Consider the following 13,022-nt stretch of genomic DNA (forward strand, 5'->3'; position numbering starts at 1 on the left):
ACTGTGCTGTTTTTTTCATCCGTGTAACTTGCATTTCTGTGATTGTTTTTCCCCCCGCTTTTTATACTTGTGCTGCTCTTACTTCCCCCACCCGCCTGCAGTGCCCATCTTGCCCCCAGTTCCTCGCCAGTCTCCCGTTCCCCACCGCTGAGTCCCCTGCGGCCCACCCCCCACTCGCTCATTCGTCGCCCACCCCCTCCCAGCTGCTCCACACTCCTACCTCCCATTCTTATGGAGAAGCGACCCTTGATCCTGCTGCCAGGCAGGACGCTCCGCATTCCACGCAGCTCCACCTGACTGTGCCCATGCTCGGGTCCCAGAAGCTGCTGTTTGTTCCAATCCTTGCTTGCCTGCCCCACTGAGCTGTTTTTTTTTCTTCCGTGTAACTTGCATTTCTGTGATTGTCTTTTCCCCCGCTTTGTATACTTGTGCTGCTCCTATTTTCCCCGCCCGCCTGCTGTGCCCATATTTCCCCCTGTTCCTCACCAGTCCCGCTTACCCTGCTGCTGCGTCCCCTGCGGTCCCGCCCCCACTCGCTCATTCGTCGCCCACCCCCTCCAAGCTGCTCCCCCTCCCACCTCCCCTTCTTATGGCAGCCGCTGCATGGGCTGGCACGCCGAAGTCGCGCCTAAGGCAAGTCCATCCGCGCCTGGACCGCGCCAAGCGCCAGAACCCCTGGCGCCCGCAAACTACACAATGCCCGACTCCGCTACGATGCCAGCACCGTTCACGCACTCAATTCCGGACGAGAACACATCTGCTACGGGGCCAACCCGAAGCGCACCTAAGGACCCTTTGCCTGCCGAAACTACAGCTTCACCAGCAATCGGCCAGCCAAACCGCCAACCAATGAACCCAACTACCTCAGATGCATCCTCCTCAACACCCGCTCCGCCCGCAAACATGCCATCAAACTCTGAGACCTTCTCCATGCCACCTCCCCAGACCTCGCCTTCCTGACGGAGACCTGGCTGAACCCCGCCTCAGCACCAGACATCGCCAAAGCCATCCAGGAAGGCTACAAGATCACCCACAGGGGCGTACCAATGGAGTAAGGAGTTGCCATTGTCTACAGGAACACCCTCAGAGTCTCGACCAACACCGACGACACCCTCAGAACCGCCGAACACATGCACTTCCAGATCCACCCTGACCCCAACACCACTCTCAGAGGAACCCTTGCCTACAGACCTCGTGGACCCGGACCACAGTTAAGTGACTCCATCGCCGAATTCGTCAGCACACAAGCCCTCGCCTCCATGGACTACATCCTCCTTGGGACCTGGACTTCCACCTCGAGAACAACAACAACACCAACTCCACCATCCTGATCGATAACCTTGCCAACCTCAGACTTAAACAGCTCGTGACAACACCCACCCACGCTGCCGCCAACACGCCTGACCGCATATTCACTGCAAGCCCCCACGTCTCCTTCAACCACACCACCGAACCTGACTGGACCGACCATCACTGTATCCATTTCACCTTTAGGAAGCCCACCATGCACCATCGCACCCAACAGATGCCCCGACACTGCTGGAGCAAAGTCGCCTAAGACCAGCTAACCACCACCATCGCCCAGAGCCCACTCGCCAACTCCACTGACCCCGACACCGCTGTCCACAACCTCAGACAATGGATCGACAACTGCACCCTCGCCCTGCTCAAGACACCCTCCAACAGCCACACCAGCAAGAAAGCCACCTGGTTCACTGAAGACCTCCATTCCTCCAAACGAACATGCCGAAAACTGGAGAAGAACTGGCTCTGCGAACGAACACCGGACAGCTACACAGCCCACAAGAACGCCACCTTCAGACACCATCACCTCATCAGATCCACCAAGAGGACCTCATTCAAAGATCGCCAAGATAACAACGCAAACAACAGCAAAGTGCTCTTCAACATTGTGAAAGAACTCTCCAACCCCAGTTCTAACATCAACGACATCCCGCCTTCGTAAGACCTGTGCGACTCGCTGGTCACCTTCTTCCACCGCAAGATCACCGACATCCATGACAGCTTCAACGCCACGACCACCCCGACAACCACTGACCCCATGACCACCACCTTTACTTGTGCTCTCATCAACCAGCATCAACGACAAGGACACCAGCGAGATCATGAACACCATCGACTCCGGATTACCGTTGGACCCATGCCCTCACCACATCTTCAACAAAGGCAGCACAGCCATCGCACCCCATCTCCGGAAAGTAATCAACATCTCCTTTGAGACAGCAACCTTCCCGGAAAGCTGGAAACACAGCAAAATCAACGCCTTACTCAAGAAACCCAAGGCAGACCCCAAGGACCTCAAGAACTTTCGACCCATCTCCCTGGTCCCGTTCTCGGCGAAGGTCACAGAAAAAATATTCAACAAATAACTGACCCCCTACCTTGAGGAGAACGGCATCCTGGACCCTTCCCAGTCTGGTTTCCGCAGCAACCACAGTACCAAAACTGCCCTCATTGCCACCACCGATAACATCAGAACCCTACTAGAGAACGGAGAAACAGCGGCCCCCATCCTCCTGGACCTATCAGCCGCCTTCGACACAGTCTGCCACTGCACACTACGAACACGCCGACACGATGCCCGGATCCAAGAGAAGTCCCTGGACTGGACCACATCCTTCCTCTCCAGCAATACTCAGAGCATCCGACTCCCCCCCTTCCGCTCCAATACCACCAACCTCCACGAAGGAATGAAGGTCGTCCCCGAATGGATGAGGAACAGCAGACTGAAGCTGACCTCGGACAAGATGGAGGTCCTCATCCTCGGCTCGACCCCTTCTGCCTGGGACGACTCCTGGTGGCCGACAATGCTGGGAACAGCCCCGACACCCACCGACCATGCACGCAACCTGTGGATCATCCTCGACTCCACCCTCTCCATGACCAAGCAGGTCAACGCCATCTCCTCATCCTGCTTCAACACCCTCTGTATGCTCTGCAGGATCTTCAAGTAGATCCCCACCAAAACAAGAAGAACGGTCACCCAGGCCCTCTTCACCAGCAAGCTGGACTGTGGAAACGCCCTCTAAGCAGGAAAGTCAGCCAAGCTCCTGAGAAGGCTGGATCGCATCCAGAACGCCTCTGCACGTCTGATCCTCGACATCCCCCGCCGCAGCTACATCACACCCCACCTGAGAGACGTTCACTGGCTCCCCATCAGCAAGAGGATATCCTTCAAGCTCCTCATCCACGCACACAAAACACTCCATAACACCGGACCAGCATACTTCAACAGGCGACTCAGCTTCTACACCCCCCAACCGCCAGCTCCGCTCCGCCTGCCTCGCCCTCGCCACAGTCCCCCGCATCCGAAGAATGACCGCCGGTGGCAGATCCTTCTCCCACCTCACCACCAAATCCTGGAACACCCTCCCCACCAACCTACGGCAGACCCAAAACCAACTGGCCTTCAGAAGACTCCTCAAGACCTGGCTCTTCGATCAGTAACAGCCCCGCCTCCCCCAGTGCCTTGAGACCCTCACAGGTATGTAGTGCGCTTTACAAGTTACGTGATTGATTGATTGATTGGAAAAAATAAAGCTACAAATTACCTAAACAAATCAATATATCATCATGACTTAAACCATGTCAATAATTATTACTTGACACAATACTTTAACATATTGTTCCTCCTTTTTTAAATTATTTTATTATTTTATTTTTCACTATAAAGGTGAGGAGGGTGGAATAAGGTTAGAGTCTGTTGTCTTCAATGGAATCAAGAATGTCTTTGCATGCTAATTGGAGAAACACCATTATGACAGAGGGAGATAATTTCACTGCATAGTTATCCTAGGACACTCTTATCACTTGCGCAGCATGACCACTAAGTAGGCCCTGCTGTTTAGAAGTTATAGGCCTCAGTTACATTCGCCTGAGCACTGCCATTTTCTCTCAGCTTAAACAGAAGCAAAAAGCAGGTCTGACCCAGGCTTCTGCCAGCTCCACTTCTGCGAAGCTCAGCACTCCTGTTTATAGCCCCCACCCCACTGTATGCTAGGTTAACGAGCATTAAAGTTCAAGTTCCTTCTTATTCTTGCAACACACCCCAAGCACCCCACCTAAAAGCTGTGAACGGAGATAAGGGAAGTTCCCACCACAAGCTACTTCTCGAGCTTGTCCGATAAATGAGGATAAATGTGGCAAATCAGTATCACAGACTGGCACATTAACGCATGAATAGAATCCTTCAAAGCAATATTAACACATTTCTGATTAATGACAAACTTCCAGTCAGAATGGCAGGAATTCAGCCTAGGCTGGCGTACGTGCCACACAATTACGAGAAGGGGCCACATTTGCTCTTATGATGGGAAGGTACCAGGCAGGGGCGTGAGAGGCGATGGAGGGATATGTGGTTCGAGGTGACGTGATATGGCGTGACCATAGGCTCCTCACCCCTGAACAATATAAAAGGGTGGTCCGCAAGATTATCGTTGAACTACTCCTCGTTTGCACATAGGGTGTCGGACAGGAGTTTTTCCCAGGGGTTACTCGAGATAGCCCTTGTTTCATGTACTTAGATTCTGCTCCTCTATGGTATATTCTGCTGTAATGAAATGCTTTTTCCTTTGTGCATTTAAAGATATATTTCGCCATTTGAAATATTATGTTTTCTCTGACCTTGTTTTATCTCCACTGCATTTAAGGTGTTTAAACTTGTACTTTCAGGATGTCTTACATACAGTGAGTGGTGAGTGTACCTATTAATATGTGCTTAACACTTTCTATGCAAACTCACCAGTGTTCTTAAAGTATAAGTCTCTCTCTCTCTCTCATAGCAGCTGTAAACTGTACTTAGTAAATCCAAGCTGGTCCATGTGACTTTCAAGAAAATGCTAGGAGCATGATCAAGTACTATGTGGTTTTTATGCTATCTTTGAATATTTCTAGAAGCTGTGTCTTCTAATAAAATTTGTTCAACTTTCAGAAACAGTCTCCAAGGCTCATATATCCGTTTATTCCTGTTTTTAGAGCAAGAGTTCCAGGACTACCCCGGTGCAAATTAAGCTGTCCCATTTCCCTTAGTTCTCTCTCACGGTCTCCCCAGCGCGGCTTCTGAGCTGCTGCGCCAGGCCCCCTGACCCCTCTTGTCCACAATTAATTTTCCCTCCGACAATTACATTACAAGATCGGAGACTACCACTATGCACGTTTAAAACTGTTAAGTGCGTCACCACTTTCATGGTCCACTAGTCTTAAATAAAACTTGGCAAAAGTATTAGCATGTGACTAATGCATTGCTTTGAAAATTTCCGTCAAGGAACCACCTGACCAGAATACCTTACTAGCCGTTGCCCCTCTGAAGGAATGGGCACCAAACCTTAAAAGATCAACACGAGATTCATTCCTGACAGAACATACAGAACTGGCTAATGTCACAGTAGACACTGCTTTATAAGGTTTAACATAAGACACTAGCAATTGTTCTTACGCATGTGGTCGTAACGAAGACATCTTGCTCTCATAAGCCTTCATACAACTCACCACCCAAACTTTTTCACAATCACTGAAAAATGGCTAGAAAATTGATTGAGACATTCCTTTGGTTCTCTTCCAAATATCAAAATCTACACCGCCTCTACAGAGTAAAACCTATTTGAAATTTCTGGAGGATTAACATCAGAAACTCCCCTGAATGAGATCAAACAAAGAAAAATTGTTAATTTCATAGAAATCTGCTTTAAAGTATGATACTTATTACATGACCAATTGATCCAGCGGTCCACCAACAACAGATACTCTATTACCAAATACTCACCTGGGCACATAACCTGACTTTTTGAGTAAATCGCTGGTTGACAAAGTTTTATATGTTTTTATAATATTCAGGATTAGTTATTTAATACTCCTAACTAACCTTTCACTGATCAAGAAGTTCTTTCCTCTGGTCGATGGACCATTAGTTGACCTAGTTGATGGTGATAATTAACCCCTTCGATGCTGACGACGGCCCCCAGCCGTCATGCATCACGGGGCTCGTGTGCTGATGATGGCTGGGGGCCGTCATAAACCCGCCCACTTCGAAAAGCACCGCACAGGTGCAGAATCGCGGCTGCGCCCATGGGATTAACATTACTTTAACTACCCTTTTACTTAAAGTAAATAACCACAGACTCAGATAAGTTTTAAATCTTTATCTAAATTAAATGTACGTGAACGATCTCAAAATTACAGTGCAGTAACCATCATTCACAGGAGAGAAAATTCAATTAATTAAATCCAAACAACATTTACCTCAGACTCAAACAATAATCAATCCTCAGAAAGGGGGAGGACAGAGAGAAAAGAACATCTGCAAATAACAAGAAATTATATTTACCAATGGTGTGGAAGACCAACCCCCTGGCCAAAGGGCTGGTAAAGGTCCCTTGGGATAGATCAGGAGACAAAGACTTCAGGACAGGAATCAGGACAGGATAGTTAACCTCTCTAGAATACCGACGGTTGTGCCCCACCCCTCTCTGACACTTTCTTCCTCCTCGAGATTCTTCCGCAATCTTCTGATCCAACCCAATTAATTCAGGAATAGAAAGTTCTGCTTCAGATTCTGTAATCAGCTCCCTCCTGCCTGCACTGCACTTCTTCAATTCTTCACCGGCAACATCAGCATCTCACGCTCTCTTCTGATCCAGCATTCTCAGATATGACTAACTAACTAAAGCTATCTTAATTATACCTTTCGTTCTGAATGTTCCACCCACTATAGTTTCAATATCGTATAATTGCGAAATATCATTGGTCAGACGAAGGAGGAAGCTCTATCACACCATGTTTGCATGTCATAAACATCAGTTCAACCACTGTTCGCAAACCCATCCCCTTAATTTTTTTCATAAATGTTATTCTCATATGCTTTCACATTTCACTTTGAAACAATATAATAATATTTTGAAAAAGTGACTTCATCATTGAACTCTTCACCATCCGTTCCCATGCTGTAACACTCAATCTTGGCTCCCTTTCAACTGCACAGTCATGGCTTTCATGGCTTCACTCAGTGGGCATGCACGGACTTCGCGTCACCCCATTCAACCCGGTTATGCAAGATAGGCCCAAATACACACTAATGATGAAAGTCAAAAGACAGGTGTTACTTTCTAAAGAAAGTGTTTGCACGGTGTACCACCCACCTTTACTCTATTCCAGTTTATTTATTAATATCCTTTTCCTGTATTAGCATTAGTAAAACCACTCGATTTAGTTTAGATAAGCAGATGCCATGTACGTGAGTCTTCAAAACTCCATTTTAGTGTCTTTTACTTATACGCCAGAATTTCTCTACGAGCATTAAATCGTCAGACTACGTAGATGCAGTTGACGCATGCGCACAACTGTTCCCCGTTTAAAGAGGTATTAGTCCGTCTTCATTGTTATCTGCATTAGTACACACATACGCAAGCTTCACTAAGCCACGTGTTCATGTGGTGCATATTAGTTATTCACGAAACATGATTAATAACTTTGTTAGTGAGTTAAACGAGTGGATTGCTTCCAAGCAAGTTTCTTTTCTACAAAACCTTGCTCCATCACAATTAGTAAATAGTTTGAAAATTAAATTTACATCCCAAAGAGATTCATAATGAGCTTTAGGAGGCCTTTTGATTTTCACACCCTTCATTACTCTTCTAATTAGCGACCCAATGCCAATTGCAAGATTATTAATTAAAGCATGACTAGCAAAGATGGCTGATATATAACAGTTCATTGTTCTTTAGGACTGTCCTAAATTAAACTGGGACGCTAAATAATTGGCTACCTCGGGGACAAGAGCTTCTACCGGATTGAAGCCCCTTTTCATACACCAAGCACACCACTTCTTCCATAAAACCCTACACCTTTTCCGAGTTCCTGGGGCCCAAGATTCATCCAATAGATCTGAAGCTTCTCCAGAAAGGCTTGAAGATCTGCCTGAACACCTGACATCTTCCATACAAAAAGGATTATTTTCTATTCTAACACTAAAGGGTGCTCTTCTCTTTCTTAATTCCTCAGAAGACCTAAAGACACTGAGATTAGCCAGGGAATAGCTACTGTTAGCTCCATCGCCCAGGGGAACCATACCTGAGATCTCCAAAAAAGAATTACTAGGATCACACTGCAACTTTTCATTCTCACTTTCATTTAAACTCTTTCAATCATGGAGAAAGATAGAAAGGCATAACCTCCCACTGTACCCTAGTCTTGCAGAAAGGCATCCACTGATAAAGCTCATGGACCTGGTCCCTAGCTGTAGCAAATGGGAACCTGAAAGGTTAATCTGCTTGCAAACAAATCAACCTGAATGGGACCCCAATACTATGAAACTGATGGAATACTACTAGATCTAATTTTCAATTGCTGTAATCTTTGAGGCATCTGGAATTCCAATCTGCTCTCACATTCTGTATGCCTGGGATACATTTTTCTCTCACCACAATCTTGTTGTTCCAACAGAAATACCAAATTTGTCTTGCAAAACATTTGACCTCGAGCCATCCAAACTGTTTATATAAGTTACAGCTGTGAAGTTGTCTAACTACAGTAAAGCAACAGTGTTCATTAACAATTTCTTGAAACTCATTAAGGCATTGAGTGCTCCTAACATCTCTGAACAATTTATATGGAGTAATTTCACCTCCCGCCTGTTTCTAAACTGTTCAGTATTGCTCCCCAACCTAGATTGCTGACATCGGATTCCAGAGTTTGATCTGGCACATTTCAAAAACAGCCTTGCTGTTCAATGCCTTCAAATTCCTTGACCACCACTCCAGATCCTCCATAGCCTCTAAAGAAAGAAAAAGAGTGTCCCCATACCATAGACCTCTTCTTAAACCCCATACATTCAACCTCTGTAGGGCTCTATAATGCAAGGGAGCCCTACAGAGAAATTGATTGAATGGAGAAAGCAAAAGTCCCAATACTCTTCCAAGATTTTTCAAGAGGAATTCCTCCTTTGACAAAAGCAACTCTATCTCTGTCTTTACGGTTTTACACTTTTGTGGTAAAATAAGTTGTGACAACATAGCATCTACCTGGAAGCCTAGAAATTCCGAATTTGTTGACTATGAAACCAAGGCTCTCTAGTGTTACTATAGTTGACCTCAAGTGTTTTAGAAGCTCCTCTCTGTCCTAGGACATGAGCAAAATATAGTTCAAATAGATTATTAACATGCCTCTTTCCCTCAGGAAGGCTATCACTTGACATCTCACCTTGGTGAAACACCAAGGAGTCAAAAACAGACAAAAAGGAAGGCATACGAACTAGTACAAGATACCCCTCCAGCTAAAGTTTAGATGTTTCTGTCTCTGTCCATTGGAATAGTGAAATATGCATCCTTGAGATCTAGTTTTACTAATAAATCTTTTGATTGCAAAAGGTCCCTTAAAAGATGGATCCCATCCTTCTTGAAATGCCTGTAAATCAGATGAAAATCAAGTCTCTTAAATGTATTACTGGACGCCAATTCCTATCCTTTTGCTTTACCAAAAAAACAGTACTCACAAAACCTTGTTTTTTCCAAGGTCTGAACACTAACCAAAGCCCCTTTCTCCATTAATTGTGCTACTTCTGTGTCTATTGAAACCATATATTCTGTGTCTAACTTTAATTCCTTTGGTTGCCTTACCTGTACTCGTTCTTTCACAAAGACTATCTTGAAACCATTAACTGTTTTCAAAACCCAGAATTCTCCTCACTTGTGCACAAAAAATGTAACCTTCCCCCGACCTTTAATAGGGAAGAACCAAGACAACTCACCTTGAGAACCTGTGGTCTTGATCTCCCTCCACGAGTCCTTGAGGTTCTCCCTCTATGGGATAGAAATTTTGGCTTGAGCGGTAGCCCCTTCCATAGCCACTCTACCATAAGTACCGTAAATTCCGGTATCTTGGGTAAAATTTTCGGACCTAAACGAGACCAGAATGGCAGGCTGGGGAAAATACCTCTTGATGCAAACACTCTGCACTTATTATTTTGAGCCTTACTAAAGGAAGAGAAAGTGGGAACATATTTGCCTAATGATTTGAAGAACCTTTAACCAGACAAAAGGCCTTTCGAGTCTACAACGTCCTCTCATGCTGACAAATCTGCCAATTTTGGATTCATTTCCAAAATCACTGCTTTGCATCTCTCTTTGATAAGATTCAAGTTAGCAGTGCCTAGTAAACAGATGGTTTGTTGTGCCCCTCTCAAGAGTTCAAAATTAACTCTGCCATCCATACATTTGGCTTCCTCTGCCATATTCAAAATGTGGGTGAGAGGTCCCAAAACATCAACCAATGTATCCTGACATTGTTTAAAGTATTTCTCAATCCCTTTTATTTTGGGTCCTTTCCAGATTTGAGTAAAAATGTAATAATATCCAGGTCCAGGTTAGGAGTACTACAAACCTTATTTTCGGTAGAGAATCTAGGACACTCTGCCAAGAGTAAATTGTGGGTTTCCTCATCTAAAGTATTTCCTGACCCAACATTTTTTATATTTTGAAATGTGGTACATTGGCCACCACTCCCCATTGTGTGGGTGTTTAATCATTGTTGGATTAAACATCTCACAACCAAGAGGATATCTTATTTCAGTGGATGTAGAGGCTTGGTCAATACCATCATCCAAGCCTAAAGTATAATATCTCCTTTTAGATCACACTTTCGTGTAATGTACATTCCATTACCACATTCATGTCTGCAATACCATGACATCATCCATGCTGGCTGCCTCCTTTGGCATGCGCCTTGTATACCTTTATATTGTGTTCTACATTCTGCGTGGGGTGCTGACTATTATTTGTTCTACGCTGTTTCTCCAGTTGCATCTGGAGCTTAACGTGGGCGGATGCCCTTGCTGTGCTGCCAATAAATCTACACTTATTTCTACACCTTGAGTTTGGAGTATTCAATAATGTCAAGGAGCCAAAGGACCACTCTTGTCTACACCTTAGCATGTCAACAGAGTTTTTCTTGGATCCATGACATTTTTTGCATTTTCTTTTTTTTTGTTTTTTATTGCTAAACTCAGCTACCTGTGTTTATTCTGAGCCGCTTTGCCTTTCTTTGGATTTTCACCGGGAGCGACGTTTCACGCTTAAATAGATGTATCTTTTTTTGGATCTTATTGTGAGCTGGTTTGACACAACAGGAGCAAGTGGACTAACAAAAGAAAACAAGAACGAGGCAATGGATCACTAACCCGCTCGCACTCTGACACTCACCTTTGCTTTCCGAATGTGCTCAGCTGCACGTTCTGAAGCCTGCATTCAACATTCTTAAGAACACGCACTCAGACAAGCCTCTTTCCGTCATCGCACTAGCCTGTGTGTTTAACCACAACTTTACAGTTTATTGATAACTACTGTTTTATCTATATATATAAAAACTAAAGTATGTCTGTCTGTTTGTCCTTTATGCATTACTACACCATTCATCCAATCGGCATGAAACTTTGGGAAGTTGTTGAGTACACTACCACGAAGGTTTCTGGTAAAAAAATAAAAAAATTGTTAAAAGTTGTTGAGTACACTCCTGCAAAGGTTTCTGGCAAAAAAAAACAAAAAATTGTTAAATATCGGCCCCCCGGCCCCCTGGCCCTCCAGGGCCCTCATAATCTTTCCAATACTGAACGTTTACAGTTTCTGTGCGACTCGCTTTTGAAATGACCATCAACAAAGAACAAGGACAATCGCTGGAAGTGTGTGGACTAGATTTGGAGAATCTGTGCTTCTCACATGGACAACTGTATGTGGCCAGCTCACGCGTCGGAAAACCTTCTGATTTATTTGTGTATGCACCAGACGGAAAAGCAAAAAATACTGTGTATCCAAGTCAAGTCAAGTCAAATATGCTTTATTTCGATAAAAACGTATCTTTAAAAGCAGTACATACAACAGGATAAAAAGATAAAAAGCCAACACATATGAATACACTCATAAATTAATGCAATACGTTTGACATCAATAAATTAGCTAAGACGGTCTAGCATAATGACCAAAATTAAACAATTTCATTAAGCCTTTTTGACCTGATAACCCATGCCCAGCCTAAAAACTTTGCCAAACCACAAACGAACAAGGGCCGGGTGTCGGACTTGAAGATTCGCAAAGCCACAGTGTAATATCTAGTACCCAGCTCCTTGCACAGGGGTTTTAACCACCTAGATCGTGGAGATTTATAAGCAGGACACTCAAATAGGAGGTGGGGCACCGACTCAATCCTAAGTGCACAAAAAGGGCAGAAAGGTGTAGTTTGGGCCGAGATTTTCCTACGGTCGGTCAATTCGCCCAATGGAAGTACTCCTGTCCTAAATTTAAAATACAAAGCCCTATCTATAGGTTTTGAAATTATGTCGAGATAGGGTTCTCGGAGGGCCACATCCTTCACCATAATGAATTCACTGGTGGATCTGCATTGCTTGTGGTCAGTGTTTCTCCTGCCGCCTACCCAGTTCCAATAGACTCTCTTCAGGGCAGACTTAGGGGGGGCAGTTCTAGTCTGCCAAGCCTCCCCAAGGCCCAGCTCCCCAAGCAGGGATTTGACGTCCCTCAGCCACCTTATTTTTGGCCAACCAGACATCGATAGAACCTCCTTCAACCCTTCCGCATAACTATCAAGTTCGGGAACTCTCCATAAGCGGGCCCAGAGTAGAAGGGGGCATAACTTTGCCTGATCATTGATTGGGCGGCAACCCATATCCAAGAGCAAGGGTAGAGTGGGAGTGCTCTGTGGGAGAGCCATCAGGTCCTTCAAAAATGTATGCTCTGAGCAGGATAACTGATCAACTTCAAGGATCCCCAAAGCTCAGCCCCATAAAGAGCCGCACTAACGCCTCTCGCCGTATAAGTATCCAACACAGGCGCAATGGGTTTAAAAGAGGATGACCGCTGTTCTTTTAGGAGAGTCCCCACCACCCTTTTATGACTCAATAAAATTTTTGGGAGATGGGAGTTCCACTGCATTGTGTCAGTTAGACGAATGCCTAGGTAGTCAAACTCCTTGACCCTTTCCAAGGGCACCAGATTTTATACAGG

At 45.2% G+C, this 13,022-nt stretch overlaps 1 protein-coding gene across 4 annotated transcripts in view; it reads right to left on the reverse strand.

Moving 5' to 3' along the window:
- The window catches only part of LOC147705720 (sulfotransferase 1 family member D1-like), an 876,537-nt gene that overhangs the window by 820,422 nt on the left and 43,093 nt on the right, over window positions 1–13,022 (reverse strand). For 2 of the 4 annotated variants that reach the window (XM_086932154.1, XM_086932156.1), the window contains exon 1: window positions 6,344–6,832. The exons of the other annotated variants lie outside the window; for them this stretch is intronic. The gene's annotated coding sequence lies outside the window, so the exon portion shown is untranslated. Of the gene's footprint in view, window positions 1–6,343; window positions 6,833–13,022 lie in introns of those variants that run through there. 4 annotated transcript variants of the gene reach the window in all.

Source organism: Lissotriton vulgaris, chromosome 7, assembly GCF_964263255.1.
Source record: "Lissotriton vulgaris chromosome 7, aLisVul1.2, whole genome shotgun sequence".
In the NCBI taxonomy this organism is placed as follows: domain Eukaryota; kingdom Metazoa; phylum Chordata; class Amphibia; order Caudata; family Salamandridae; genus Lissotriton; species Lissotriton vulgaris.